Here is a 7008-nt window from a genome sequence, read left to right as displayed (position 1 = left end):
CGCCGTGGCTTAGTTGGTTAAAGTACCTGTCTAGTTAACGGAAATCCTGGCTCCAAATCCCAGCAGCCCATCGCCTGTGTTGCACTGGACACCCTGTAAATCATCAAAAGCACATCGAGCTCCTTGGTAATGAAATTGCCGGATAAAAGCCATTTCACATCCTTTCTCAACTTGCTCAGCGAGCAGGCTCACCGCACACCGAACGAAGATGTGACAGAGAGGTGTGTCCAAGTGGCTTTAAAAGGGTGGCTCTTCACCGGCGCCGTGGCTTAGTTGGTTAAGGCGCCTGTCTAGTAAACAGGAGATCCTGGGTTCAAATCCCAGCGGTGCCTGTCTTTGCGCACCGTTTATTGTTACAGACAACATGCTTCTGTATTATGTTTAAATGAAGTGTTCAGTTCGTTTTTGGCACAACTTGTTTTTCAAGAAATCCACACATTGCGAAAGATAAAATGCTCATCTTTCTTATCAGTGCAAAAGAATTACTGCCAGCTGGCAAAAAAAAAGAAAAAAAAACTTTAGCCAAAAATCTGTGAATGTAGAAAAAATACGACATGTGTAAATTTCTATGGCACACTCAATCAGGGTGTCCTTCAGTTAATCACAACGTTGGTAGATCAAACGTACCCAGAGACACACTTCGAATTAATCCGATCTAAACATTACCTTCTCTAAATGTGATTGAGTTTCTTTCCACGTCCTTAGCCATCTTGATGTTTGCAGAGATTTTCAACTTTTGACACGAGTCAAACTACAAGTAAATAGTTGAGTTCCTAAGTCAATATCACCGGGAGTGTGAATATAAATGTAAAAATCAATATTTCTGCTGTCTCCTGAGAAACACAAGTATAGAGTCAAAACACAATAAATAATGCTAAAAAACTATTCAGTTAACACCCAGATGTGACAAACCACTTTTAAGACTTACATCCCCTTTAAATATGTATTTCCTTAATAACAGTTCTCTTCCCTCCCCAGGATACCTGCAAATTCACTATCGCATATTAAAGGTTGTGTGTAAGTCTTACATGTGTTCTGTCACATCTGGGTGTTAAATTAATAAATGTGTTGTGTTATTTAATATGATTTGACTCCACGCTTGTGTTTCTCGGGAGACAGCAGAAATATTGGGGTTTTGCGGCTACAGAAAATAATGTGAACTTTACAGGCAAACGTAAGGTTACCTTAAAGAAACAAAAACTTATTGTCACCCTTTTCAACGTAATATTTTTAAGACATTTGTTTGGAATAGTATATCTTCTCGTGTCTGTGGCTGTTATCCTACAATAACGGTGGTGAAATAGCAGGAATGTGCGGAAAGAATCGGAGATTGAACAGAAGACTCATCTAGTCGATAGTAAGGTTGTGTAGGACCGCACACACTACGATGTCAGTGTTGAGTAGTGTGGTTTAAAAGCTTTTTCACGAAGCAGGAAGGAGTAGAAACCTACAGTCTTCTGATTTGTAATCAGACACGTTATCCATTGTGCCATTGGCGTTTGTATTGCATTCCCAAACAGCACCACATTGAGTTCAGAGCCGCTACTAGTAATACTGTACATCGCCCCGGTCAACATTTTCTCAATTAGATTCATGTGTTTTGTATGTGTGTCTAATTGCTACGTCTTTCATTATGTCTGGTTTAAAATAATGTATCTTTAAAACAGACAAAGGGTCTATGAGTCTCCCTGAAATTCACACACGAAGAATAAAAGATATCGCGTTCAAAAAGAATACAGAGATGCCAGAGATTTCAATTTTTGATTAAGGAACAAGAAAACACCATCCTTCAAACTGGATTCAGACCAGGGACATAAGAAATACTCGCTGTTTTTTCTACAGTCTCAAGATCTAGCAACTGAGCTATCGAGAGGTCCGAAAATAAACGTTTTGTCACACGTGTAGCCCAATGTAGTGTAGTGTTACTCTTTATTTAAATCCCAGTTCGACATCAAAATACTCACTCCCATAGTCTCGTTCTGAAGAAGAAATGGACCAGGCTTCTACTCTATAAACGTCCAGAGTTCTTATAAAACGTTTGAAGGGACATCAGTGCAGGCGGAAATTGACCCTTTTTCTAGTGGGATCAGGATCATATAAAACCTTTCTTTTGGACTGAGAAGAGGATCATGGAGACACTCAAAACATACTTGTCTTTGCTTCTTTCGAGGACGAATGGAGTATTGATCTGCAAGCATCGGTTCAAATCAAAACTCTCTGCTACTGCAGTTGCTTGTTTGAGAGTTTCTTCAAACCTTTCAACTGAACGTTGATATCAAGTGATATTGACGGTAATATCATACGGATTTTGGTTTTCTTTTGATGGAAAATTGTATTAAAATACAAGCCTCTTTCACATTTGTATAATACTTTCCCTTGCATCCTCAGATAAAAATTCTAAATACCAAAAAGTTACAATATATGGAATAGCATTTATTTTAAAATGTATTTTAAAATTTGCGTTTATTTAGAGCTTAGTAAAGATAACATTGCTAATATTGGTGGAGTAGAAATGTAAGATGAATTGATAGCTTTTTCTGAGCTAAAAAAGTCCTACAACGCCTCCTGTAACAGATAAGGACTCATAGCAAGACAAGACATGCTATTGCATTGCGCATTTTGCAGATAAGACCAGTTTCTGCTTCTGGTTAGTGCATTTTTTCTAAACTGAAATTAACAAGAACATTTTCAAGATGCGCCATGTCCCTAAATCGTTCATCAGGACTACTATTAATATCAAGTGAAAGCAGTCCAAAGCATAAATTTAACCTAAATATTAAGAGACTATATCTGTCAGCTACTGCCCCCCCCCGGGCATGATTTTGCTCGGCGACCAGGCTCAGCGCACATCGACCTCAGATGTCTCAGAGCGGTGTGTCCAAGCGGCTGTATAAGAATAGGTAATAGGTTTATTCCACGCTGAAAAAAAGAAGAAAGAGAACACAACGTTTCGGCCGTGGAGCCTTCTTCAGGTGTGAGAGAGACAGGGAAGTAGGCAAAGGTAAAGTAGCCGGAGAACAAAGGTTTGAGGGTGGGTACCCACCTGTATAAGAATAGTGTTCTGCCGGTGCTGTGGTAAAGCTGGTTAAAACACCTGTTTCATAAAGAGGAGATACTGGATCCGAATTCCAGCGGTACCTTTTTTTCCTGTCTTGTTTTACAGAACATGTAATTTGGGACACTCAAAGAGGTCTTGATTTGGTTTAATGCGTTTATTCATTTCCTTTGCAGAACAACTTGTTTTTTTTTAAATCATATAGCTTGCGAAAGGTGAAATGCGAGCGAATTTGTTTGTTCACCAAAAGTATGTAAATGAAAAAAATCAAGGTGTAAGCATTTCTGTGGTGTAATCGGTTAGCGTGTTCAGCTATTAACCCCAAGGTGGGTTTTTTTGATCCCACCCAGGGACGCACTTCTTCCTATAGTAAACATCATCACCGCAAAAATTTAATTGTTCCGCAAAACCTGAACTATTTTGATATTTGCAGTAGTAAACAATTGAGTACCAGAGTCAACATTACCGGGAATTTCCAATAATTTCTGATATTGGCAACTTGCGAGCAGTTAGTATTCACCCATGGAATTATATGTTCGAGTGGATGGCGGGAGAATTCACTTATGCTCCCGTTGCATCTTCAGCTAAAGTAATTTAAAATACAACGCAAAATTGTTTGAGAATTTGACAAGCAAAAACGACAGATCGCCGAAGTTGTATTTTAATATTTTCGTATATTTACTATAATTTGAATATAATTGTTAACATAAACGCTGTTCAATATAATGTAATTTTGTTGTACTTTTAAAATATTTGAGCTGAGGATGCGAGGGGGGCTATTACACCTTGCCAAACATCTAAATAATTGTAAAAGAGGCTGGCATTTTAATAAAACGGGCGATCAAAAGAAAGCTACAAATAGTACGGTATTATGCTTAATATCCCTCGATATTGAAGGTCAGATGAAGAACTTGAAGAAACTCTCAAAGAATCAACGGCAATAGCAGAGGATGTTGATTTTGAACCAACGGTTGCACCTCAATTATCCAGCAGTCTTTGCTTGACAGACTTCCTCAAGATATTCATTGTTCTATACAGAAAATCGAAAATTAAAGTGCTAATGTGCCAAGAGGGGTGGTCGGAGGCAAAGACTGCGGTAGAGGAAGAATCAGCTCCGCACGATAAAGCGTGTCTAATACTCGGCCCCTGAAAGGCATCATATTCGTTGAACTGCCTACCAGCTGTGACTCTTGCACGAATTTCGCGGTACGTGTGTACGATCTTATAATTCAGGAATATCAATGGTCAGACGTTTATGGTGGGTTTGTGTTTTGTATTATTTAATGAATGGAAAAAAACATTTTCAAAACTACAGCTGGAATAGAATAATAAAAAAAGTTTATTTGCCTGTTTGTTGTAACAGCTGTGCCAAAAATATTCATCTACATCAGAATAGTACCTGAACGTGACTGGACCTTATTGGATTTTAGGAAATTTATTTTTGCACATCTTCGCCTACGATCAGGAATACCTTCCTGTTTTCAGCGTGTTTATTGTTTCTACCTGTGATCTCGGAAAGAAAGACCCACTACCTGTGAAATAGGTAAAACCGAAATATTCCGGGAATTTGCTGTGGTTTGAGAGGAGTGTATGAAGGTATTAAAGGAGAGAAGAGACGCGCATTCCGCACGGGGTGCGCAGAACCATGAACCGCGCCTGTGTCTTTTCTTATATAACCGCTGAGCCCGGACACAGCGTCTCCAGCCAGTGAAATACAGGAGAAACCTCAAGGAAAACAATGTTTCTTTTAATAAGTCTTCTTGTGGTTTTATATTTCGGTCTTTCACCTTTGAATGCATACCTTGACCGTAAATCTTTCCTCGATTACAGGCAGCCCAAACAGTTCTTAAGGGAGAAATCGAAGCCTATTTGACTTTCTGCTAATCACATAAGTGTTCAAGAAGTATTTCCCTGCACATCATGTGCCCGCAAGCCGGTTTCTCCGTTTTCCTCTTTCTGTCGTTGTCAGCGAGCACAAGAAGACAGGAAAAATGCAAGAGAGGGAAGAGCTGTCAGGAGTGGGATTTGAACCCACGCCTCTATTCAGACACCAGAACACCCGAGCAATGGAAAGACAGGAGACCTGGAGTCTGGTGCCTTAGACCACTCGGCCATCCTGACGAGGTATGTAAGTTGGTGTGTTAAAAGCACCAGTAGTTCACAAAACTGAGAAATGCTTTGCTGGAGAAGCGCCACGTTGCCTAATGTTGCCTAAACGGATCGCGGAAATCATATATTCGGATCGATTTTGAGTGTGCTTTACAGCCTTTGTGTAATATTTTAAATTGTTTTAAAAAAGTGTGTACTGTGTTCTACGTTTAGGACTAGTTAGTGTGGTAGAATATGGAGATCATCTCCAGCTCTGAGCTCAACTGCAATAACAAGTTGTGCTGAACAAAGTCAGTTCAGCTGAACCTTTGCTCAGTGTGGTGCTCAGGACTCAGGAGTATTGTTGTGGTTCTAATTAGCACGAACTGCAGGGGCTCTGAATCAGAACATTTCAATTTATCTGTTCAGTAAGTTAAAATGCAGGACACGTTAAAATCGGATTATTACTGTGTCTCTGTCCCGTTTGTATATAACCGAATGTTTAAAAGATACCAGTAAGGACACACAACTACTAATGCGGTACTTATTGGAAATAGTCCCAAAACAAGTACGTCCGGCAGCTGGTAGACCCCTGTAATAATTTTGCAGTGACACTTTGAAGATTTACACTCTATTTAAATATTAATTTACTAAATTTCAGTTCTCCTTTCTCACACTCCCTCGCATAACTGAACTCTCACTCTCGCATACTAAAGGCTTTACATGCATTAGCTGTGATACAGATTCTAATAAAGACAGAATGAAACTGTTTGTTTTGTGTCTCATGGTGATCCTCTTCTCGATCCAAATGAAAAGTTTAATATAATCCCTCGAGAAAGAAAAGGAGTCAATTTCCGCCTGGAATGATTGATGCTCCATCAAACATTTTGTAATATCTCCGGAAGTTTATACAGTAGAATCCTGGTTTGTGGCTTAAATTCAAGGTAAACAAGACTAAGGAAACGAGTTGGAAACGATGTCGATCTGGGATTTAAATCATCCGAAACATTTCACTACATTGGGCAGTATGTGCCAGAGAGCAGCTCCTAACATCTGTTGATAGCTCAGTTGGTAGAGTAGAGGACTGTAGTTGAAACAAGAGGGAATCCTTAGGTTGCTGGCTTGACTCTGGCTTGAAGGAAGGTGCCCTTTGTGTATTTCATACAAACAGTTAAAATAGCCGATCTTTTTTCACTCAGACTTTGATCAAAAGCGCAATAAACGACGAAGCAGAGGCTCTTGTTCCGAATTCAGCTCACGTCTGATTGTCTTGTTTTGGCCAAGATCTGATCTTTGAATTCAGGGACTACTCTGTCTGCTTTGTACAGTAATTCAAAAGTAGATACAAATGTCACATTTTTATTTTAGATATAAAGGTGTTCTCTGTTTTCAAAGGATAGGTACTTAATTGGCTTTATGATTTGAATTTGATTTTGTATCGTTGTATTATTAAGTTTGTGCTTTTTGTGTTTTTAACATATTGTGAACTTATTTTTGAAACAAATGCTTACAAAGGCAGACATGGCACACAACAGGTCAGTGGAGTTGCCATGGGCACCAGAATGGGACCCAGCTATGCCAACATTTTTGTCGGCTGGGTAGAAGAACGCTTCTTCGCTTCCTACACTGGCTATGTCCCTGACCTCTACAAACGATATATTGATGACTGCGTCGATGCCGCCACATGCTCCAACGATCAGCTTGAATTCTTCCTGCACCATTTTACCAACTTCCACCCGTCCCTCAAATATACGGTTAACATATCTTCCACCACTCTTCCGTTTCTAGACATCCACTTGTCTATCAACTACCCCCGACTGTCCACTTCAGTTTATTACAAACCCACGGATTCACACAGCTACCTC

At 39.6% G+C, this 7008-nt stretch overlaps 2 non-coding genes across 2 annotated transcripts; one reads left to right on the top strand and one right to left on the bottom strand.

Annotated features, from left to right (window-relative positions):
• The first annotated feature begins 258 nt into the window (after positions 1–258).
• trnat-agu (transfer RNA threonine (anticodon AGU)) lies at positions 259–332 on the top strand. Its single transcript has one exon. It is a non-coding gene; the product is annotated as a tRNA-Thr (tRNA).
• Positions 333–5065: 4733 nt separating this feature from the next.
• On the bottom strand, positions 5066–5176 carry trnaw-cca (transfer RNA tryptophan (anticodon CCA)). The gene is made up of 2 exons: positions 5139–5176; positions 5066–5111 (listed from the first exon to the last, which is right to left on the bottom strand). It is a non-coding gene; the product is annotated as a tRNA-Trp (tRNA).
• Between the last annotated feature and the right edge of the window lie 1832 nt (positions 5177–7008).

The sequence above is a fragment of the Atractosteus spatula genome, chromosome 10, assembly GCF_055471065.1.
Source record: "Atractosteus spatula isolate fAtrSpa1 chromosome 10, fAtrSpa1.hap1, whole genome shotgun sequence".
In the NCBI taxonomy this organism is placed as follows: domain Eukaryota; kingdom Metazoa; phylum Chordata; class Actinopteri; order Semionotiformes; family Lepisosteidae; genus Atractosteus; species Atractosteus spatula.
This window is presented reverse-complemented; position numbering and strand designations above follow the sequence as displayed.